We start from the raw sequence: 25583 nt of genomic DNA on the forward strand, positions 1-25583 counted from the left end.
GGGGCTAACACACAATTTGATTGTCGGTATGAATAAAGAAGCGAAGCTTACGATTACATTCAAATGATATCGGGTTTCCGCTTCAGAACGCTCTCTCCGACTTTCTTATCTCGGCGTTGATACCCCAGTCTCCATTGATATAGATGAATATTTCCCAGCATGATAACCAGTGGTCCATGGGTCGTCCGAATCAATGCCATATAGTGGTCAAAGCCTGGTGATTACAATAGATCGTTGGCTGCCGTGATAGCTTCCTCCTGTATCCCTGTTGAACGAATTGGATGGCGAAATTGATCCGTATCTACTAACCGCAAGGGCTGACTCGTGTCAATTAATGTCAAAAGTCATCCTGTTGCCTCATGATAAACTGACCTCTCAGCAGAAGACACTCTCAGGGGAGATAACTCGGCCACAGATTATAAAAGGGTGACAACTCGTCAATATTGTTTGCGTGCGCCTCTTGTGGGGTGACAACCACGGCCTTATGGCCACGTGTCATTTCAGCGCATATTACCCAGGAAGTGTTTTCTCGTCACAGTGTTGCCTGACAAGTAGAGCTTTTGATCTCCTTGAGGCGAACACCCATCATTTCCATCCACAAGGGTCCAGCAGCACGACCTCATGATGATGGACATGTTATGTAATGTTATATGATGCGTGCTCGTCTCGCACATTGAAGTTGTGATATTGATGGTCTTGTCTTTGCATGGAAGCTGAGGTCATGGAACCTCATTTCGGTATTTGGTGCTGCCCTTCACCTTCCTGAAACCTGCTCCGAACTGGTCTGTCACTGCTTGTTAAGGGTGAGGACAGCGTAGCTGGGTAAATCCATGCAAATGCATGCAAATCCATCGTAAATCCATTGTTATTGTTGTCAATCACGGGCTTATCATTCAGCTAAAGGTTGAGTGCGTTCCAGAAAATGCTGAAGAAAAAAATATAAATAAAACTATTTATACTTTCAACTTACTGGATGGCGTGATAAAATGTGTTTTAGAGCAGTAACCGAAAACATATTATGTCTCCGAACCTCCCAGCTTGCCAACAAAATGTAAAGCCCTTATTGTTGATGACGAGAAACGTTTGGCCGAGTTAGTATCTGCTCAAAGTGTACAATACTTAGAAGCCCAAACAATACTTGGAACTGCATATGGGATATATAGATATACGAAAACTAATATAATGCATAAAACGTCAATGTTGGAACAGATTCCATCGGGCGGAAATGGTAAATAGCGGTGAAAGTTAATTTACTGAAAAATCAGTGATGACACCAGGTTTTGCGAAATGGTTAAACAAGGTCTGCCCAGTTCATCTACCATGCTGCCAGTGAACTGGAATAAGATACAGAGGTATATACCTTTGGTTAAACGCCCGCGTTGATGAGTTCGGTGCACTAAATATGAAACGTCAATGCCAGAAAATAACCAGTCTCCATTATTCGACGACGCAGATTCCACTGGCAAAATATCAGTGTAAAATATTTGAAACATCACATAAAATATATGAAACATCACATTGTGATCGAATCTCAATTAGCGGACCATGGAACGACCATTGACACGGATCTTCTGTGCCATACTATCAGATAGTTGTGGCTTAATTATATTCAAAGGTCCCTAGCGTCGGACTGTGAAGTCGAATCTATCAAATATATAGTTCCCGAATACAGAATTTCCCATCGGTCCCATCGGGACATGACACATATATTAAGCACATATATTGGTCAACAATCTCTAGATTAAGGACCCTTCAGAATCAGGAACAAAATCTGGAATACCGATCCCCAGAATCACTATCATCAGCAATTTCACTTTCTCTCCTCTATGTACAGCCTAGAAGACAAGAGAGACATGTCAAGATTCTCTGATTATGTTCTTTCTAACAAATGGAAGTGAAGGATTGATCGTTGCCCATGGTTTCAAATCTCAAAGGGAAGCAGTTTGTCAGTATTAAATTGTTACGCTACATTTGACTCATTACTTACGACAGCGTCAACTAGAGACACAGGCACTGCACTGTTAATGTAGGACCCGCACTGCTCTGTAATGAGTTTGATGCAGAAATTATCGATCTCATTTCACAGAAGAGTGGTGTTATCCTCTGTCCACTATGTTGGCCCTGTTGGTCAGTGACACTGTTTATTACAGCACGTAATGGAGTTTCTGGCTTTCAATCTTTTCATTATGTGGCTTTTGCCAAATCCTCCATTAAGATGCAGACAGTTCCTGGTGCCTTGATCGCCCTGCTCAAGTAGCAGTGGGAGGAATGATGACGAATACATAAAAGGAGATATCGGAAGCTAAACTGAGAACCATATTCATTCCAAGTAGCGACTATGTGTATCCTATGCTTGGATAAAGCTTAAGCAAAGTCGTTCCTTTCATAAATTCGATCAAGGTCATTGGTAATAAACAAATGGGTATTCAAGGTCGCGTTCAGCAAGGTCGCACGTTTCCCTCTACAATGCCGTTTTTGGATGGTGTGTCGTCTCACGATCGCTTACGTCCCTTGGGCACAACAGGAGCCGGGTTGATTCCGGTTGTTCCAGGCGGTGCTTCTTGGGTTTTCAGTACGATGCACGTGCTTCTGGGTTTCCAGTGGTCAACGTTTCAGACCATCATCACTTTGGGCATTCCTTACACAACATGCTGACTCGCTGTAATTCAAGTTACTCACTCCACTCCTTGTTTTATTGGACCCGTGAAGATCCGGGTTAGAATTGGTCTTCAGTAACCCATGCTTGTCGTAAGAGGCGACTAACGTGATCGGGTGGTCAGGCTCGCTGGCTTGGTTGACACATGTCATCGTATCCCAGTTGCGTGGATCGATGCTCATGCTGTTGAGCACTGGATTGTCTGGTCCAGACTCGATTGTTATAGTATGACCAGAAATTATTGAGAATTTTAGTAATATGTTTAATTGGATTTCTAGTATAAACAACCTTGACCAGCTATCAAGTGCTTGGTTTCATTCAAGAGAGACAACTCCGTTTATCCTTTTCCATTAGTTTTTGAAGAGTTTTCCCCCTTTGTTTACCTGCTAGCAGACGACATTTTCAGTGATCCTCAGTATGGATGATTTAGAGAAGAGGAAGTTGATTTTAGAGTATTATAACAAGGACATCAGATCAGCTAAAGTGATTTCAAGTAGAACAGGCATCCCTTTGTCTACTGTTTATCGTATTTTGAAAAAGATATTGCAAATGGATATGGCATTGAGCACCAGGGAGGCGCAGGTAGGCCCAGAAAACTGACTGTTTGTGACAGGAGGCGGCTTGGAATTCTTGTTTCTAAAAACAAACGAAGGTGTTTAGAAAACTTAAGGCTGGATATGATTGATAGAGGAACTGTGGCTGTCTGTAAGGAGACAATTAGAACTGAGCTGCATGCAATGGGTTGGCAGAAAAGTCGAGGAATTCCATCACCGATCATGAAACCTGAACAAAAGGAGCGAAGGTTGAACTGGTGCTTACAGCATAGAAAATTTAACTGGGACAATGTGATTTTCTCAGATGAAGGTTCTGTGTGGCTGTTTCCTAATACACTGAAATTCTGGACCAAACAAACTGAAAAACCTTTGTATCAGCGCCCAAAGTACAGTCCGAAATTTAACGTGTGTTAGGGGCAACGCCCCTCTGTGTATTTGAAGGGAATATGAACAGTGAGCGGTACACAGATATTCTCGAGGGACATTTACTTCCATCTGCTCACGTGTTCTATGGAAATGTTTGGATTTTCCAGCAGGACAACGACCCAAAACATCGTTCAAAGCATTCACAGGCCTGGTTTCGGACCCAAAATATGACATTATTAGATTGGCCAAGCTATAGCCCTGACCTAAATCCAAAAGAAAATGTTTGGGGACTTATGAAGGAAAGTGTCAATAAGAAAAATCTGACAAATATTGCTGAAATGAAAGAAGAGGTGGTCCGATATTGGGACAGCATGGACCACGACTTTCTAACTTCTTTGATCAGTAGTATGCCCCGCCGCATTGAAGCCTGCATTGCTGCCCATGGTGACTTGACAAAATACTAACTGCTCACCTGTCTTTGAATCTGGAGTTATGTTCTGCTAATATTCACATTAAATACGTGAGTAATGAGTGAAAAAATTTAATAAATTTACAATCTTTAAATTCTCAATAATTTCTGGTTGTACTGTACAAACCCGCCGCCATATAGCTGGGATATTGACGAATGAAACAAACCCCAAGCTTATTGACTGTACAGCAATTCCATCCAAGCCTGGGCGTGGCTACTCTGTATCAACAGCAAATGAGAAATGATCACTATCACCAAGTCGTTTGTACTGCGTAAACAATTCAGGTTATCTGAGTGAGTGAGTTTAGTTTTACGCCGCACTCAGCAATATTCCAGCTATATGGTGTCAGTCTGTAAATAATCGGGTCTGAGAGAGCTTCGAAAATCTAGCCCGAGGACACTACACATAGGATAATCGAGGAATGACACTTACAAAGAAGCTCAGATTTGTACAATATCGATAGTCTAACTAAAATGTTTGTTAAATTTGTTCACCAAGTGTAAAGACACAGGCAACTCACTGTATATGTTACCCCAATCTGTGCAACTGCCCATTGCATGCAAAGGACAGTGATGTGTGAGTTTAAAACTTATGATAGACGCCAAAAGGACAAAATTATTTTACGAAGATCTATCCACCGAGTTATGTACAAAGATACTACTACTGTAAGACACAAATAAAATACACCATGAAAATAATACGTCTGACCTTATTTAGACTAATACGCACCAAAGAAATGCGATCAACCATTATTAGTATTTAAAAATTACTAAACTTTGCTGAACTCGATCTACTCACAAAATTGTATTTCCATTGTATAGCATCAGTCTAGTCCCTACGTTCTCGCTCCCATCTCAGAAACGTCATGGAAAATGTTCTCTAAATGTTCTTCGACCCAGTTTATTATTATTCATAACGTAGAGCTCTCGCAGATGTCGTGGATGTTGATTAGAAGTCGTGGCCCTGATGAGCTACAATTACACGGCTTGTCGATGAAGAATAATACATGTTTTGTCCTAACAACGCGTTCTCCCACTTGGGAATGCCATTTATGAGGAAATTTTGTTTGGGGTTCCACAACCACATTCGTCCTTGGCGTTAACGTGACCAAGAAGCACTGCTGGAAGTGCCAGGTCCATTGATCCTATGTGGCCACTGAGATTCATCCACAGCGTCTCATGATGAATCTCAATGCCGCGATGAACCTCAGCATCAGCATCTAACATACCCTTGAAGATAAGGTTTTTCAAATTGCTTGCATAATTGCATCTTTCCCTGCTATGTAAATTAGTTCTCGGGAGAATAAAATGTAGCAAAGATTATCAAGATACATGTTCCCTGGAAACAGACCTTCATTGATTGTATTGATTACCTTCTTAAGGGGAACCAACTCGTGAGAACTGTTTCAAACTTGGCTGTTTACAATCTCAACGTTCTGGATACTGTTCAAGTATCCAACTCGTTAATTTTACAGCCAAACTGATGAGTCGAAGTTTCGGTTGTCTCGAAGTAAATGCTCGATCCTTCCGTATTCTTTATTTGGTCATCAATTTGCGTTTATCGTCGAACCCTGGATAACTGTAACTTCGACATAACGGTATTTGTCTATAGTTTCCAAAAAACAGTAATACCAACAGACTCGCACCTTGACGTACACCCTGAGACAAAAAAATAAAGTATTTTGTTTACCAAGGTTATACGTAACAGTCCCTATATACATTCGTTGCATGACTACTTTCTATTTTGCCCAATAACCTCCGGCTATCAGCATCTCATAAAGAGAAAGTACAGCTTGAAGTGTTTCTCAACACGCACGGGCAGCACCGAAACGAAGCCAGGGAAGGATTACGTCGTACTGAAGGCTTTAGTCTTGTTATGTCATAGCAGTAAAACACGCATTAAGTTCAAAATCCGATAATTCACCTCGTATGGTAGTTGGAACTGAAACATAATTTTATCATTTTACATGAAAATATTGATTTTTCAATTTTATCTAAAACGTAATCCAGACTTAATGCGCATGTCAGTCACGGTGTTTTATGTATTTCTTAGAAGTTTGACCGCAGTAATTGCTAGAATTATGATCAGTTTACTTGTTAGCTGGTGTGAGTGAGTGAGTTGGGTTTAAAGCCGCTTTGAACAGTATTTTGGTTTTATTGGTGCGTGTCTGGAAGGAGAGCCGGAAATGATGCTGGTTCCAGGCGTTACCGTTTTAGCGAAAGCCACAAGCACTGACAGCAAGAAGTGTAAACAATGTACTGGTCACTCAGTACTTGCTAGATACATTCACAATACAGGGTAAATGTATGTATTTCCATGTAAAACGTTTATTTTGAAGACTACGAAGTGTACAAAAGCTGTACATTTTAAAGTGAGCTCACATTCCACAATCGTCTACACTGAACGACCTCCATTTAGAAACACTTTTCTCATTCCGTACTGCGTGATACTGGAATGTTACTTGACATTTGCCGAACACTGTATATCCCCGAGCACAAAAGTCATACAATTGTGGCGGAATTATATGCTAGTGAATCTTGTCCTCGGACACTCATTCATTGATGAGACATACATGGAATCTCATTTAATCATCCCATTTTCCCGAGGGAAGGCCATCACTTATATACATATTGGACCCCTTGTCTTTGATGCTTAAACCGTTCAAACACGGACAAGACAATTCTTGGAAATAACATGTTTGAGGTGCCATATTGACCACAGTGACGTCACGGGGCAGACATTTGCTCCGGGATAGATTCCCTGCAGGAAATGTAATGACACAGCAATTGATCAGCGAATCCTTCACATTAGTGCGTGATGTGGAGTTCTTATCTTGTATATTGCGATGCTGGTGGTTGTTTGTTGTTGCTAACCACTGGCACTACTTATCATTGATTTTACATGAACAAAGAGCACATCCTTGCATTAGGCCAATTTCATGGCTTTCTCCGACAAGTGTACAACGATGTTCGTCCTGTGTGCGTTCCCAACACTAACAATTACCCCAACGATCCCACCGCGTAGCGTTATAGCGAATCTATGAGGATTAGCCCCAAGTGTTGCGAGTCTCGATGTATTGGTAAAACGAGATTACTCACACTTTCTAATGTATTTTGTTTTTTTATCACAGCTAAATAGGTCAAAGGAAAACGTATACAGCAGATTCAGCATGTTATATGATGGTTTCAATACATTTGCACGTCCAAATAATGTGTTATACGGTAAAAATTATGTTATGATACATATTAAGTGAGTGAGTGAGTTTGGTTTTACGCCGCATTTTGCAATATTCCAGCAATATCACGGCGGGTGACACCAGAAATGGGCTTCACACCTGTTATGAAACATATTCCGCTGATTAAAGTAAATTAAAGTATATAAGTATTATAGTTCTTGGAGGCATTTATAAGTTAGATTCATGAATCAGTTAGTCTCCACTGATTAATATTCTATGATACTAGGGGCGGTGGGGTAGCCTAGTGGTTAAAGTGTTCGTACGTCACGCCGAGGACCCGGGTTCGTTTCCCCACATGGGTACAATGTGTGAAGCCCATTTTCGGGTGTCCACCACCGTGATAATGCTGGAATATTGCTGAAAGCGGCGTAAAACCATACTCACACTCTATGATACTCACTAAAACTTTAGGATATGAGAAAATCACAGCCGAATAGTTTTTAAAATGTAGGTCAAAGTACATATTAGAATATAATAGGTCGATAACCAATCCAACGTTTACATTAAAGTCATTGAAGTGCAGGCGTTCGAAGCTTCACAACATGGAAAACGAAAATAGTCACTGGTTATATTTTTCATTTGTAAGTATATTTCTACAAAAGGTGGTTGCTTGAAAATCAACGAGTGAGTGAGTCTAGTTTTACGCCGCACTCAGCAACATTCCAGCTATATGGCAGCGGGCTGGAAATAATCGAGTTTGGGCCACACAATCCAGTGATCAATAGCATGAGCATCGATCTGCGCAGTTGGGAACCGATGACATGTGTCAACCAATCCAGGGAGCCTGACCACCCGATCCCGTTAGTCGCTTCTTACGACAAGCATGGGTTACTGAAGATCAACATTCTAACCCGGACCTTCACGGGTGTGAAAATGAATTCTTAGATGAATTATGTTCTATTTTCAGTAAACTACGGTTAAGACGAACTCTAAGGGACCACTAATTTTAGTTCGTGTTAATAATAGTTCGCTATTCTCATTTCGAAAGATACAGTTATACAGAGACCAAAAATGGTTCGTTATATCCGTTGTTCGTTATATGCGTGTTCGTTATAAACGTGTTCGTTATAAACGGAGTTTTCTGTAAAAATATAAAAAGACACAAACAACTTAAAAGTATATTTTTATGATCGTGACAAGGTGTTTAATAGATACCAACGTCTACATCACACCACGAACGTACAATAAACGATTTGTCAACCATCATACCTCTTGTCCTAATTAAGTACAGTATATATGTACAGTATATAAACATATAAATGGTTTATACTGCCAATAAAAAAGACTATAACATGTATTAAGTATTATACATAAGATGTGTTGTAAAGTATGTTGAATAATTGGTTACACAGTAGCTCAAAGGGGTTATTAATGAATACAATCAAAATAAAGTTAAAATGTGTTAATTTTTCATATTTTCATGCCAAATATATAAGCATTATGAAAAATTGGTTGATTCCAATATTCAGGTTAAACTTCTTTTGCGAGGCAGTCCGTAAATCATATTTTTCTCTATGAGTGTTGAAAACATATTCCAATATGAAAACTAATGTGCGAACTTCACCCTCTCCGGTTCTTCAGTTCCAAATACCGGAGCTTAAGATGGTTGACTCTGGTGTCAAACATAAGCTTCCACTCTGCCGTTGTAGCCTCTTAATATACCAAGGCCTCACACCATGGTAGCAAAATGCTTCCATAAATCATTATAAACCTCAATTATGGTGAGGATTATCTCGGATCTGGCAATCCTCTCAGTAAGGTTCTGCTAATAAGGAACTGAATTTTCAAAAATGGCTTTTTTGGTTATGATGTTTTTTTATGTCTGTATAATTTGTTGTTTTTATGTAATCTGGGCATTCCTGGATCCGGGGTTGTGTTACATGGTAACTTAGAAGCCAGAAGCTATTACTGTAATAGATTCATTTAGCCGAGAAGCTGGCAGAGTGAGATTGGAGTAGATCTATTGTCAACCTTCTTGATTTGTAGTTTGTTGGAGTCCGCAATCCTGGTGGAATTGCGGATCGGGCCAATTACGCTGGCTGCCGCCATAATTCACGTATGTTCATGTTGCCGATGCCGTTTTCTTTGTTGTGTTGGAGTCGCACGTTTGGGTGAGTGAGTGAGTTTAGTTTGACGCCCCATTCAGCAATATTCTAGCTATATCGCGGCGGTCCATAAATAATCGAGTCTGGACCTAGTGATCAACAGCATGAGCATCGATCTACGCAATTAGGATATGGTGACGTATGTCAACCAAGTCAGCCAGCCTGACCACCAATTCCCGTTAGTCGCCTCTTACGACAAGCCTGGGTTACTGAAGATTAATTCTAACCCTGATCTTCACTGGTTCGTGCGTTTGGGCTTTTGTAGGGTGAAACGGAGTTTAACGTCGGTTTCAGTACATCTAGCTAACAGCGGTGCATGCGCGTATGCACGTGCGCGTGTGCGTGTGCGTGTGCGTGCGCAACATCTGTAACACTACGGAGATGAAACTACGAAGATATAAACGTATTATGATATAAACCTTTATCGCCAGAGCCCACTTCAACAAAAGTCTTTCATTTGTAGCTAAACAAGGCTGGGAGTAAACATAGCAGTGAATTTAAATGAATAGATCACTAAAAACCTATGACCAGTCATCAGAGGAATTTCCACTTAGTGTAGAACTACTATTTTAAACTTGTTGCATTTTACAACGGCGAATCTTTCATTTTCCCACTGAATTCATACATTGATTTTGCTTAGAAGCATATCTACAAAGTATTGATTGGCTTGCAGCAAACATATACAGGTCACACTGATAGCATCCTTTGCGAAAACAACATCTGGTGCCACCCATTCTACATTTCATCCAGAACTGTCGCCGTAATTAACATGATACACCAATTTAGGTTGTTGTGATGGTTGTCCATTACGAAGCTCTTCGCCCTTGTTTTGTTATGGAAAATGGGAGCGGTCTGTGAAATATACCATCATCTAATATATTTATGTTATTCTTCAGAAATATGTGGTAATGATATTTTGTCTATGTATATAATTATCATGATTATAAGTATTCGTTCATCATCCTAATTCCGATCATACTCCCGTAACCGACCTTAACTTTACCTCACAGGAGCTTCCTTAGCTCTGCAGATCAGTGAAGATCCGGGTAGAATTGATCTTCCTGCTTGACTGTTGTAAGAGCTGACTAACGGGATCGGGTGGTCAGGCTCTGCTGACTTGGTTGACACATGTCATCGTATACCAATTGCGTAGATTGATGCTCATGCTCTTGATCAATGGATTGTCTGGTCCAGACTCGATTATTTCCAGACGGCCATATTGCTGGAATATTGCTGTGTGCGACGTAGAACTAAACTCACTCACTAACTTAGCTCTGCAGAAGCTCGAGCTCAGGCGTCCAGGGCTGAATGAGTATGGTTTTGCGCCCCTTTAGCTATATCAAACTGCAAATATGGGCTTCACACTCATGTGGAGAACAGAACCGGGTCAATCAGCATGACGAGCGAACACTTTATCAACTAGGCTACGTCCCTTCCTCGTCAGCGTCTGTGATAGTTGGGGCGTTTAGAAGAGCACGATGTTTAGAGTTTAAAGGACATATCCCCGCATACCGTTTAATAGAAACGTATCCAGTCATCAACAAGGATTTCGTGAATATTACCGGATCCGGAAAGTACTTAAAGAACATCCATCAGATAATAAGTACACTGTCTCTGTTAAAGGATTGATCGTGTTTAGTATTTAAAGGTGAGAGAGACTCCCTATATAATGTTGTTATTTGTTGAAGAAATTGATTCTTTGTAATCGACTTTTGGTGTTGAAAGCTCGGAACAAATGCTAGTAGGGTAGCTTGGTAGGAAACGCGTTCGTCTTCTATGAAGAAGTCTCGAGTTTGTTTCCCAATATGGTTAAATATATAGAACCAGTACTGATGTCCCCGTTGCGAGTGAGTATGGTTTTACGCCACTTTTAGCAATATTCCAGCAATATCACTCGGGGGACACAAGAAACGGGCTTCACTCATTTTACCCGTGGGGAATCGAACCCGGATCTTCGGCGTGACGAGCGAACGCTACCCCAACGCCCCTCCTCTGTTGTGAGTGAGTGAGTGAGTGAGTTAGTTTTACGCCACTTTTAGCAATATTCCAGCAATATCACTCGGGGGACACAAGAAATGGCCTTAACACATTGCACCCATGTGGGAATTCGAACCCGGGTCTTCGGCGTGACGAGCCAACGCTTTAACCACTAGGCTACCCTACCGCCCCTCCTCTGTTGTGATGATCATGACTAGAACATTGTTCAGTTTGCCTTACTCATTGGTATTCCGAACACAACACGGGACCCAGCGACGTAATACCCAGCAACAGTTCAAGGGTTTGTGTACGTGAATTAGGGAATGTAATTCATGCATTTGAGAATCTTCTACAAGATCCTACTATTTCACGATTTTCTGTGAATAATTGGACCAGAAGTTCCACGCCGTCGAAGATGGAATAGATGCCATCCAATTCACAAAACCGAACCATCTAATCCTCATTTGTTAGTTACAAGCAATACTGGCGAAATGTCTATCGACATCCAGAAATATCCCGACGGACCGTGTTAGGATTAAACGAAATACACGACCGGACAAAATAAAGTATTCACTAAAAATAGGATTTGACTAAATTATTACAAACGTTTTCAAACTACACTGAAAACAGTCGCTGAAACACAGCCTAGGATCTAAAACACAACTGCGATGCCAGGATGAAATACATTCATACAAAACCATTTCATTTGGAGCCACCATCGAACACTTTCTTTTCGATCGGTAGGTATTTTATGCACCTCTAATTTTGCGTCTCTTTTTCACACGTGTAACCCAGCAGATCCTCAGAAGGACTAGGTTTGCAGCCCGCGAAACAGTTGCCTCGTTTTGGGGCATTTGCTACGGCTTTAATATCTGTGACCCTAAATATTTATGGATGATTGGCGGGGCAATCACAAATTGCCATCGGTGAACCAGATACGCGCAATCATCGAGAAGTTACTTATCCATGGAAGTTACCAATTTTATGTTCCAACTGCTTCAGAGAAGAAATCTTTTTATTGCTTTTCCCGAAAATATGATTACTTGGAGGTTGCATATAAATCAAACTATCTTTCCATCACTTAACTCTCTTCTTCGATCGATCTTCCCAGTCCACGTTAACTCGTTTGCTGGAGCACATTTACTACCGCAAAGGAAGTTGCTCTATTCGATTTGCCAGTAGACGTCTCATGCGCTACTTCAAGAAATGAAATCTTTTATTCAGCTCCGTCTACCTCAAGCACGACGCTATTACAAGTTCAAAGAATGCAAAACCACAAATAATTGCATATACTCAGCCTTCAAGTTATCACATGACCCGAGTGATATTCTCTCTACAACATTTGCTCCAGACATCTTCATTTCGCCAACGACCTTTACGCAATGACGACCATCTATTTCAACGTGTCTCTCTTTTGAAACCCTTCGTTCAAACCTCTAGTCTATATAACAACCTAAATCGGGTTTCGTCTGACCCTCTGCCTCCTCCTCCTGGCCGACCTAAAGGGCAGCTTGTCCATCTTGACCCTTTCTCTCGATGGACTCTGCGTCTCTTGTACAGTCGATAGTGTTCAAGAGTGGTTGGTCCTGATCTTCCAGCCAGGCTATCGGGAACCTCGCAGCGGAGGAGCACTCTTGTGTAAACTTGCTGTGACAGCTGGAGAAGGCTGGGAAAGTTTGAGGCAGATTTATGCTCCAGTCGAAATTAGCGTGTTATAGTCCGTTTGGGTCAAAATCGGACCGATGAATTGCAATCTAAATCGAAAACTAATAAACATATAATACTCAATGAAACACTGATCATAATCAAAACATCAGACCGACTCTGTTATGTTTTCGCAGAATTTATGTCCTGAAAATAAAAAAAAGTTGTTTAACAAACTATCATTAAAATTTTGACACTGTTCACTATTTGTTACGAGGGAGGGGTGCAAAGAGAGGAACAGCCAGGTGAGCGAGTAGGGATGGAGACAGCACAGGTAAATGATTCAATAACTTGTCGGCACTTGTGCACGTGCCTCGCGTACACATGGCTGTTTCTCTCTTTGCACCTCTCCTCGTAACAAATAGTGAACTTTGTCAAAATTTTAATGATAGTTTGTAAAACATCTTTTATTTTTTATTTTTTTAGAAAGTGTTACATCGTTAATGGAAACTGGGGGCGGTGGGGTAGCCTAGTGGTTAAGCGTTGGCTCGTCACGCCGAAGACCCGGGTTCGATTCCCCACATTGGTACATTGTTTGAAGCCCATTTTGGTGTGCCCCGCCGTGATATTGCTGGAATATTGCTAAGAGCGGCGTTAAGCCAAACTCACTCACTCACTTAATGGAAACTATATGTTTGAGGCCATGTTGAGGAACTTTGTTTAAGAAATTAAGGTGAAATAAGTTGGTATGGACAGTATACGGACCTTGTTTTACGGGACATTATTGGTGAGAACAGCTACACGCGTTTGTCTGTATCTAATATATGAGCATTATTCTCCCCACCGATCATATTTAACAGTGTGAGTATATTTAACACATATACACAGATTCATGTGCAAATATACACATGTACATAAACGTACACAGATGCACAGTGACACGTATATAATAATGATGGCTATCAATACACCGCCTGTTTCCAATGCCTGTGATGCGCTGTGAGGTTCATATGACGTATCCCACCGGGTACCCATTCATTGTTGTGTGAATAGAAGCAACTTATGAACAAACTCACTTGTCTAGGGTGAGATCCGTGCTTCGTCAAGCTGCCAGACAAGGTCACACATCCATGTGCTCTCCGTTGCTAAACTTCAACTGATTTGTGACCGAGACTGCATTCACAAGACAACACTACCCGTGAAGATCCGGGTTAGAATATTGATCTTCAGTAACCCATGCTTGTCGTAAGAGGCGACTAACGGGATCGGGTGGTCAGGCTCTCTGATTTGGTTGACACATGTCATCGGTTCCCAATTGCGCAGATCGATGCTCATGCTGTTGATCACTGGATTGTCTGGTCTAGACTCGATTATTTCCAGACCGCCGCCATATAGCTGGAATATTGCTGAGTGCGGCGTAAAACTAAACTCACTCACTCACTCACAAGACAACACACCACAACACACCGAGAGACAGACTGAAATACATAACAGAGAGACCCATAGGCACACGGGCATAAAGACGCACGGATACACAATCACACACACACGTACACACACACACTCACTCACTCAGGAAACCCGACCTTGACATTAGCCTTCAGGGAGCCATCAATAGCATGAAAGCCGTCCAAAGTCTCGGAAATCACATACCAGATAGAACGATCTAATCAGGCAGTGAGGAAGTAGCGCAAATTACTCCACAGTGTCATTTTCCTCGGAGGCATGATTAATCGGGTTATACTGCCGGTACTGTGATGAGATGCGCCACACCATCCCGCCACTAGTACGTTTACTGCGGGTATCTTCCGCGACGTCATTCTGACGTTACATGTGTTTCGTAAGAGTAAAGCTGGATGAGCCTGTAGTATGAGTGTCTCATGATCCATCGTTTGCTTACCGTGTAATTTTCGGCTGACATTTGATGCGATGAGCGTTAAAAGCGCTCGTTATAATGAGTATGTCCTACGGGAGAGTATCCGAAACTTGATCTTCAATGGATCTGGGTCCAATTTCTTGTTCATCGAAGAGTCATTCAAGGCAAAAGAACAAAGTCATTCCCTACCTAATATTGACTATAACAAAGTCAACGCTAAAGAATAGATAGAGTCGATTATCTAAAGAAACAGAAACTGCGCTGAAAGTAAAATAAATATTTACTTAATCACTGAAAATCAGTTAAGGATAATGATAATGAGTAAATGATTTCAGACAAAATATTATGGATGTCAACTTCTTCTTTATTGTATACACAACGTTTCTGGGCTTTTCCTTTCCCCTTCGTCAAGGAAAAGACCAGAAAATTTGTTATGAAATAGAAGAAGTTGGCATCCATATTTTAATATTGTTATACTTGGTTGTACATGCATCTTACCAACATAATTTAATGCAATTTGACTGTTGTCATCCTGCAGATTGTGCATTCGTATGTTATTGCAGGCATCCCATGTTTATTTAATTATCAATATATATGTTATGATCCTAATCATCAACGAAGTTTAAACGAGCAATTCTCAACTATACTCTTTCAGCTACTGTAACTTCGTTAACGTCAATGGTATGCCTCGTTTAACTATTATAATGCTATGGTTTACTAACCACTTACTAACAAACATACTAACCACTAACTATCGCATGATTCTGCATATCTAAGGTCCCATGGGGTTGGTTATGTCACTGGTGACAAAACGTATTTCACCGGAATGTTACAATGCACAGCGAGTTTATATAGTTTTAGGCCGCTTTAAAGACAAAAACACCTCGACAAATATAGGATATCTCTTAATAAAAAGCACAGCCGATAAAATTATTCTAGCTATATCATGAGCATGTGTTTAAGAATCGGTATTAAAAAGGCGTGATACCAAGTGTTCGCGAAAATTGGGCACCATTTCGTCCCATCGTCCCAGCATTGCCATTACGGCGGGTTTGCGAAAGAAGTGCTTCTGAAGAACTATTTATCGCAGTAATACGGTCATCAGCAACATTATGATCTAACGTGAAATCGATACCTCTGGCAGACCAATCACAATACATGATTCTGAAATGCGATGGTTGAATAAACATTGGCATGACAAGCACATGACCCAACTTGTTAGTGCAATATTGCTGACTCCATTGTTACACAAATATAAGCAATATCTGAAGTTTGTTTACAATATCATACATCCAAAGTCAAGGTCACATTTCTTAATAGAGGACAGGACGTATTTGACATTTAATCCCTTAAGTAGACTACAGGCTTGTCATTAACTGAAAGTATTAAGACGTGACAATAAATTGGCTCTTTAAGAATATTTATGCAAAACATCAATTATCCAAGAGGTCTGAAAGTCAGCAGCAGCGATAGAACCCCATGAAGGGGCTAGACACCAATTAGTCAATGTCCTTAAGTCGTTCCATAACCTTTATTAAGTTCAAGCGGACAATCTAGTTGCTGACCACTGTGGAGGATCCCTATATCTCCCTGTGAACATCTTACAGTGTGGCCATAAGCCCTATCTATAATTTGTCCGCTGGCTACGTGGTCAAGCAGATCCTTGAGGTCAGTCCCAGCGGTCATGCCTTCAGTATCACTGACCATCAACTGGTTGCTCATTTTGAGGGTGTTCTTCTACAATAATGGCACTGGTCCCCCATGGGACGCTGATCAATACAGCCCGGCGATGAAGTGACCCCTCTCTTTTACAGCTGATGGGTCGGTCATTGCTGTCATTTTATCAAGTGCTGTATTAGCGGAGTTATCGCCATATAACTGGGTCGTTTTCAGTTTGGTCCATGGTTCAAGATGGAGTCACGAGTTGAAATTTTGCAGACTGATTTCATCTTTTAAAAACGTTTGTTTTGAAACAACGTAGGTCAAAGTATGTTACGAAATTAACAAATGCAACAAGAGATGATCATTTCGTTTTTGAGTGTGTGCTTGTCTAGGGACGAAGAGTTGATTTTGTCAAAGCCATTGCACTCGGAGCTAGAACCGTGTGACTGTTTAGATGTAAGTACGAAAAACAGACGAAGATTCAGTATTACATCAAAAGAACCAATCCTGATGCAATAAACCTACTAACGAGATCAAGATATATTAGGAAAGTTACCAATGAGCTACGAGAAATAACAGAGTGTCTGCCCAGTGTTACAATCCTGAACCTTTCGCGAAGGATTCCCTGCATTCTTTCAAGAGGAGTTTCGAGTAGGTAATTCCATATATACATCGTTGCCAGGAAATGCAGAAGAATTACGAAATGAAGACCCAATAAAGATATTTCACTGAAGGGATCAAATTGTTTAAGTGACGTAATGTCTGACGTCATTAACGGTTAATTTTGTCATATCGATTTATTTCACAACAGTGAAGCACTGTGACGTCATATGGCTTCAGCTTGCCAATCAGCTTCAGAATCGCTAAAATGTAAATGTGCAAATATAGAAAGATAACATTGCATGCAATCACTCTACGTTTATGGGGAATACGATAAAGGATCTAAAACCAGATTAAGAGAAATCTTTCGATCATATATTCACAATATATCCAGCTGTGTCTATAATACAAACGTGTGTGCAAAGATGAACCATCTGTACTGAATGGGCTTATATATTTTCTTTGGCTACATTGACATCAACTACCATTTTCTAAATTCTCTAAATATTTTTTCTAACTAACAAAGTGACCTTAAAGAGTGATTAACTGAGTTTGTTTCTACGCCGCTTTTAGCAAATATTCCAGCAATATCATGGCGGGGAACACCAGAAATGGGCTTCACACATTGTACCCATGTGTGGAATCGAACCCGGGCTTTCGGCATGACGAGCGAACGCTTTAACCACTAGGCTACCCGCTGCCCCCTGACCTTAAAGAACATGATGACCACGGACTGTCAGGGTGCATGGATATTTTAAAGGATATTTTTGTGTAAAATTGTATGCTCTGTCATCAATTCAGTTTCTTTATTCAGGGTACTGAAGAGGCCAAAGACGTATAGTACAATACGAGTGTGTACAGTTACATGGTATTTAAAACAAATTTTCTATTGTTGAACCCATGATAGATGTACATTGATAGATTTTTAACAATTTGTAGATTTGTTGCTTTCAACAATAACCTTAATTTATATTCACTATTCACAGTGATTGATGCGGTAAAATGGGGGGGGTGGGGGGATATATAACATTCTTAAATTGTGAAAATACGGACAGATTAATATAAATTGATACTCATCTTCTATCACCCCTAAATCACATAACATACACAGTCTATTTTCTCGTGGAACATTATGATATCTGCCCTTTTCTATATTTAATTCATGGGATGTACATCGTAGTCGTGCAATTGCTGTCCTAAACTTTTTAATGTTAACATAAAAGAGGTAATGCTCTGCTATAAGATCTGATTTAAAAGTGCTATATAATGAGGTTTTGGGTGATAGAGTTAGCGAGGCAGTCAGGGTCATGGATATTTTAAAGGATATTTTTTGTAAAACTGTATCTCTGTCTTCACACTGAAGACATCTCCCCACAATATTCATAAACTCTAATATTTTGTTCAGTATAGCTTACTATTCATTCTCTTAATTTACTTTCCATGTGTAAAGTTTTACAGAAAGCTAATAAATAAAGTTTCTCTCAGTTTTCAGACGCCTTGGAACTATATGATATCATACTTATAAATGTTATGACGCAACAGCCACTTAGATCAATATGTGGCATGTCGTAAAATGACGTCAACGCTGTTTGGGCACAGATAAAGTAAAACAGTTTGACTGCTATTAAACGTCTCTGGCAGAGAGGTTAGACAACTGTGATTAATACTAAGTTGTGAAGACGGGCCAATATCCAGTACATACAGGTTCGATTAACCCAATTGTCGTTGTCTAATACTGTCATCCTTGATAAAAGAAATCGTAGTTCAAGCTCCATGCGAGCTTCGCGACTACGTGAAGCTTTCTCAACTGTACAGACCTATTCAGGTAGAGACCAAGATCTCATTGAAAAGTCCCTCGAGATTTGGTTGTTTTCTTAATATTGAGGGAGGCATCTTGGCTTTTGGCCAAGCGGTTCTTGCAATAAAAGCCGGTCCTCTGCCGATGGATCCGTGGTCAACATCAAATGACTGAAGGCTGAGTCTTTTGGGGACTCTTTCCATTATTCCAGTAAATGAGATGGGGTGCTTACATGCCCTTTGGGTAGTTATGTATGGTACTCTGGGGTAGTCTTAAGATGCTGATCTCTTTGACAGATATCAACAAAACTCACCGTGTCTTCGTCTGCATTGTACGTCTTATCTAGGTGTGAGGTTGTTATTTCGCCATTTGTATTGCAACTGATAACAGTTTCTGTAAGTTGTTGCAATATCTTGTCAAGAAAATCTAATTGATCTTGTTCTCAAAGATTTCTCATTTGTCTGAGACGCAGTTCGTGATTTCAGACAAATAGAATTCCCATTTGTATTGAAATGCTGTTTTAGCCGCATCGTCGGTCACACCGGCACCTCTTAACGTCAAGGGTCAAGGACACCGTGACCTTCACAAACTCCCTGTAAACTTTTTTTCAAATGAAACATTAACGCTTATGTAAAACTTGAAAGTTTTAAGCTTCTTGTCCGTGTGGTATCAACAATTGAATTTGAAGAACTTCAAGGGACAGGGAAAGATTTTGACAATCATTACGTTGGGATGTATTTTCATGCTTACAGGAAGGGCAATGAAATGTGACCTGTGAGATTCATTCGTACATATGAAGGGCGGTGGGGGTAGCCTAGTGGTTAAAGCACTCGCTCGTTACGCCCAAAACCCGGGTTCGAGTCTCCACATGGGTACAATGTGTGAAGCCCATTTCTGATGTTCCCCGCCATGATATTGCTGGAATATTGCTAAAAGCGGCGTAAAACTAAACTCACTCACTCACCATTCGCACATAGTGTGTGTGGGTCAATGACCACCGTGTAATGAACACATTTCACATTGACTTTAACCACAAGCTGTGTCCTTGGAAGACCGGAGAGTGACCGTGCTGGTGGTTACGTATCTCGTGTCCCACAACACACGCCAGGGACAACATTGGTCAATCAATACGGGGTAGCTGTACGACCACGTCGACGGTAAACAAAGTGTAGTGACTTCCCTACGGCAGTGTACAGGCTCGTACAACACAGAGAGACCGTCCTGGTCACGAACCTTTGTAGACTCTGAACCAACCCAAGCATCCATTGGCACCAAGGGACTATTAATAGATCACTGGGACTCATGGACCTTTATTGCTATGAAATGAGTTAAATACAACTCTATACACCTCCACCATGATATGAATGAATGAATGAATGAATGAATAAATAAATAAAAATAAAATAAATACAGTAATTTAAAAAATAAAAAATATAAATAAATAAATAAATAAATAAAATAAATAAATAAATAAATAAATAAATAAATAAATAAATAAATAAATAAATAAATGAATAAATAAATAAATAAATAAATAAATAATAATGAATGAATGAATGAATGAAATTGACGTCTGTAGAACATTGTTTTGAACTTTCCGTCAGCCGTGGTTCCACCCACATAACCCACACTAATACTGAAAGCGATTATTTGTTACAGATGCAAATTTGAGCGTGCACGGCTGTTATCACCGTGAATGTTCAGGAGCATTCAGTCACGCTAAAACCACAATTGGAACCGATTAGTTGATATAAACGTAGATTTGCTCGTTATAGAGTTCTATAAATGTATGTGTAGCGTGATGATCATCTATCATAGCTAAATACATTATTCTGTACATCCTCACGGGTACCCTGCATACAACCATATAACCATGTTGCCAATATTTAAGAGTAATCGGTTATCAGTTTTAAAAAGGAGCGTGCGTAAAGGCAATAGAATATAGTCAAACGTGACAGCTCATCGTTACATTACAAATCAGCATGTCCTCCCGGGTACCCTGTATACAACCATATTGCCAATATTGAGGGATGATCAGATATCAGTTTAAAAATATAGCGTGCATGAAGCAATGGCGGATAGTCAAAAATGACACCTCATCGATAAATTATAACCTGCATGTCCTCCCGGGTACCCTGAATACAACCATATAACCATGTTTGAGGGATGAAAAGTTATTGATTCAAAGATTGAGCGTGCGTGAGGGCAATGGAAGATAATCAAAAATGACATTTCATCAGTAAATGTCCTCCCGGGTACCCTGTATGCAACCATGTTGCAAATATTGGGGGATTATCAGTTATTGATTCAAAGATGGAGCGTGCTTGAGGGCAATGAAGATAGTCAAAAATGACACTTCATCGATAAATTATAAACCTGCATGTCCTCCCGGGTACCCTGAATACAACCATTTAACATTGTTGCCAATATTGTGGGGACGATAAGTTATTGATTCAAAGATGGAGCGTGCGCGAAGGCAATGGAAGACACTCAAACGTGACAACCCATCCAAGAAACAATTCTACATGAAAATGAATCCAGTTAGCATAACTATTGCCCACGAAGGGTTAAACTATTTAAGTGGCGCTTGGTATTCCCCGACACTAGCCAGACCCAACTTTACTGAAGCCTCGTCATCTTATATGTTGCTACAAGAAACACAGTCAGCATAATCGATCGCAGAGCTGGGCTTTTTTCATTCGTTGTCACGTCGTCTTCGCCATGGCCATTGCATCCCTGTTGGTTCCCGCGTGATCAGGGCCTCTGCGGGCCTTTTTGTGGCAAGAGACCGCTCACTGGTCTCAAAAAGCCATATCGGTGAAAGTAATGAAACTCGGGCATTGGTGTCTGGCGGGGAGCAAAACGTGTACTTCATCACGACTTCGTACCACTGTTGGTGGGAAAGGTCGTGCTGTGTTACAGAGATTTGGTTTACAAGGAATCGTTTAATATTTTCGGGAAATTGAGGTATTATGACCAATGTTTACAGGCGTACCCTTTTAGCGGACACCTGGTGCCATCACTGATTTTACGTAATCAATTCATATAATGTTCTCGGCTTCCTACTGCACCCATTTGAGCGTGCGTGAATACAATGGAGGACAATTTGCTTCGTCGGATGATTGAGCCAGTTTTTCTCCGCCGTTGAAGTTTTATTGCATAGATTGTTATCTTGCAAAAATAATATGTCCTACAGTCTGTTTGCAGTGAAAACGTACCGATGAAATTAAGATTGCGAATCCTCATTGCGAATTTTACCTTGCCAATTAAACATATAAATTTCAGAATTTTATTCAACTTAGGATAAAAGATGTTTAACAGACGATCATAGATTCAAATCGCTATTATTGGTTTGTATTACAAGGGAGTAAACGCAGTAATTGGAACAGTGATACAAAAGCACGTGCAGTACGTGATGAGCGTTAACTTAGACCAACCTTACTTCTTCGGTGTTTCATTTAATGTGCATAGCCCCTTGTAATACAAACCAACAATAGCGATTTGAAACTATGATCATTTGTTAAACAACTTTTATCCTAAGTTGATATAACTTCTGAGATTTAAATGTTCAATTGGCAAGGTAAAATCATGAGGATTCGTACTTCTATTTTCACTTTATTTCATTTACGTTTTTGTTTAAAGTGAAATTCATCGTACGTTTTCACTGCAAACAGACAATAGTATATTTTCTTTTTAGCTATTTAGCTTAATATTTACTGCTATGAGGATAATTGTTGACAAACATACCTTCTTTTGTCCTTTCATTTGACACTGGGGGCTTGTGGAATGGAAACAAGAACACAAATAAGTATTATGATTACTATAAAGTATAACCATCACCGGATCCTGTGCTACTGATGTTACAGTGATCATCATCTCACACTGATTAAGTACTAGCAAATGTCTCTCTATGCTATCAGTTGACCTAACATTTTTGTTGAACCCAATGAACTTTGATCATGTATTTATGCATTTATTGCTTTACTTTATATGCTTGTACTCAATTATGGGAACAGATAAAAGATTTTTAAAAAAAAAAAAAAAAAAAGTACTAGCAAATTTTCACTGGTCAATGATGATGCTTGTGATTATAAGTAAAAAAATACCACGATAAACGTCGCTAAGTGACCAAGTGAAATACTCTTGTTTTATGCCACCTATTATTTCTGTTATAACACGACGGATTAGTTTTATGTGTCGTGAAAGTCCGAAGCCCATGTGCACGAGTATGGACAACCTCGAACTACGATCGGGAGGCCCTATCGTATCTACTTTTAAGTTTAGAATGACCACTGTCCAAAACCACTTTGTCCTTGCGTAATCGCTAGCATCACCGTCGTGCACAACCGTGATTACTCCGTCGCTGGAGAACACCACCGCCTTTATCACATCTCAGCTGTTTACACTACAAGCTTGTATCTGATGTAGACATTTACTTATTTGACCAGTTGCCAGTAAAACTCCTACATCGACCTTGTCTGGAGCGTGTATATTTAGAAGCATTTCATTTGTCAAATACGACTGAGAACCACCCTGGAAGTGGCACAGTTGTGCCGGAAATAGTTCGTATCATTGAAGGTGGATATTTAAAACTCACAAAGACTCTCCATCTTTGATGTGTATGGACCTGTTCCTGGTAATAGTTCCACGGGGATGTGGCTGCCGGTTCTGTTGGTCTTCTCGCTGGTCTCATCACAGAAGACTGAATGCACAAGTTGCCTCAGATTGTGAACGAATTCGGTCGAAATATTAAATAATATTCATGTTTCATTCTTGTATTCGATTTTCGTTCTTGCAAACCTGTTTGCACAGATCCAACCGGGACCATGTTCCGTATATAATGAGTGAGTGAATGAGTTCAGTTTTACGCCGCACTCAGCAATATTCCAGCTATATGGCGGAGGTCTGTAAATAATCGAGTCTGGACCAAACAATCCAGTGATCAACAGCATGAGCCGTATATATTGAACTACGTCAATAACGAAGACGCCTGTAACGAACTGACGGATATAGCGAACTATTTTTGGTCCCGGGCATTTCCTGGATATTTTAGTCGAAACGCTTATTACGAACTATGGTTATATCGAACTAAAACTAATTGTCTCTTCGAGTTCGTTGTAGATGTAGTCTACTGTACATGTGTGTGGTTACGTCTGTACGCTGCTCCACAGTGACACCCCGTTATTCCGGAAACAACATGTCCCGGTACAACAGCTGATTCAGGTTATGTGTAAGAATATTTATGTGGATCAGTGTAAGTATTTAATCCGAGTTACAAATCACAACCCAAAGATTGGGCGTGCGTGTATGCAAATGCAAGCGTGAACGAGTGAGTGAGTGTGCGTGTGCGTGTGCGTATGCGTGTGTGGTTACTTGTTATATTCCGGATTAATGCTGTTTCACTGTGCCAACTCACTGAGATAGCATCACGCAGTTCAGCACGTATACCCAACTCACACTATAATTACTCCGAGTTACCTACCCTTGTTTTATCCCTCTAATTCCAAGCGTAAGGCAGAGTAACAACAAGGACCCTATTTTAACGTCGTTTGATCTGTTGCGGCTAGAAATCAAACCAGCAACCCCCCGCTCTCTGGGCAAAGGCTCTGTTCACTAAAAGGATGGTCTACCTCGGATCATTTTAATAGACTTACGTGTCTAAATTTTATTCCCTCAGCATTGATCTATGGTGAATTATACAACTGACATGTGGAAATATTGAATTTAATACTCCACTCACATATTGAACTTGGTGATGCAAATCAAACATGCTGGGAGATTGGCCTGCTAGATTTGGAAAAGTCCAACATTTAAAGTCAATTCATGGCCGGTGTATGCTTAGCGGATTAACGCCTGCAAATGAACAAACCTTCCATTGTCACATCTCGTAGCCAAACGAGATTCTCGTGTAAATATTTACAGTCGGTTTGATTGACAGATCAAAGAGTTCCGCCCAAGCTGACATTAATCAATTTTCGGCAAAAATGACAATAAAACATTGCAACAACAATGGACAGGTGATTTGAGCTTATGGCTGTTTATTTCCCCTGATTGAACCACATATCTATTGGTTTATTAATGGAACGCTATTTACTCACGGGAAGAGTTCAGCATTTCTTGTGTGTTTTTCACTTTCAGAAACAAATTCCCTGTCACACCGACATTAATGGTCACAATATATCTCTCTGTCTTGTCAAGCAATATGCTCCACGTCCATCGTTTTCGATCGGTTAATGACGTCAGTTAAGAGATTCTTTAACTAGATGGGTAAGATCTCTTCATTTGAAAGACATCTATGTATTTGCCATTGAAAGATGTGTCACTTCTCATTTTGTCCAATGTTAGAAAAGCTTCCATTTTATTTTGAAGGAATCATTAGCAAAGCCATATCCAAGATTTCACATATGTGGGTAATGTGGTGAACGAGATATTAGTCATCACAACACATTGGGGTATAATATTTCTTTAAAAATTGCAGAAAGTGAAAAACAATCAGTTATTTTGTACCTCTTGGATAATGGTATGCCGTCAGATAATATCATATAAAATATGTTCAGTATAGTATTGGATGACTTTCAGTCCTAATCAACATTCAAAGATTTGGATTGCTTAATATATATACTGAACATCATTGAAAACG

The 25583-nt window shown here is 40.2% G+C and overlaps 1 protein-coding gene across 2 annotated transcripts in view; it reads left to right on the forward strand.

The window, feature by feature from the left end:
- The window catches only part of LOC124266206 (cyclic nucleotide-gated cation channel alpha-3-like), a 212420-nt gene that overhangs the window by 64898 nt on the left and 121939 nt on the right, over positions 1–25583 (forward strand). The window lies entirely within an intron of this gene.

The sequence above is a fragment of the Haliotis rubra genome, unplaced genomic scaffold, assembly GCF_003918875.1.
Source record: "Haliotis rubra isolate DU_JTF1 unplaced genomic scaffold, ASM391887v1 Scf124, whole genome shotgun sequence".
In the NCBI taxonomy this organism is placed as follows: domain Eukaryota; kingdom Metazoa; phylum Mollusca; class Gastropoda; order Lepetellida; family Haliotidae; genus Haliotis; species Haliotis rubra.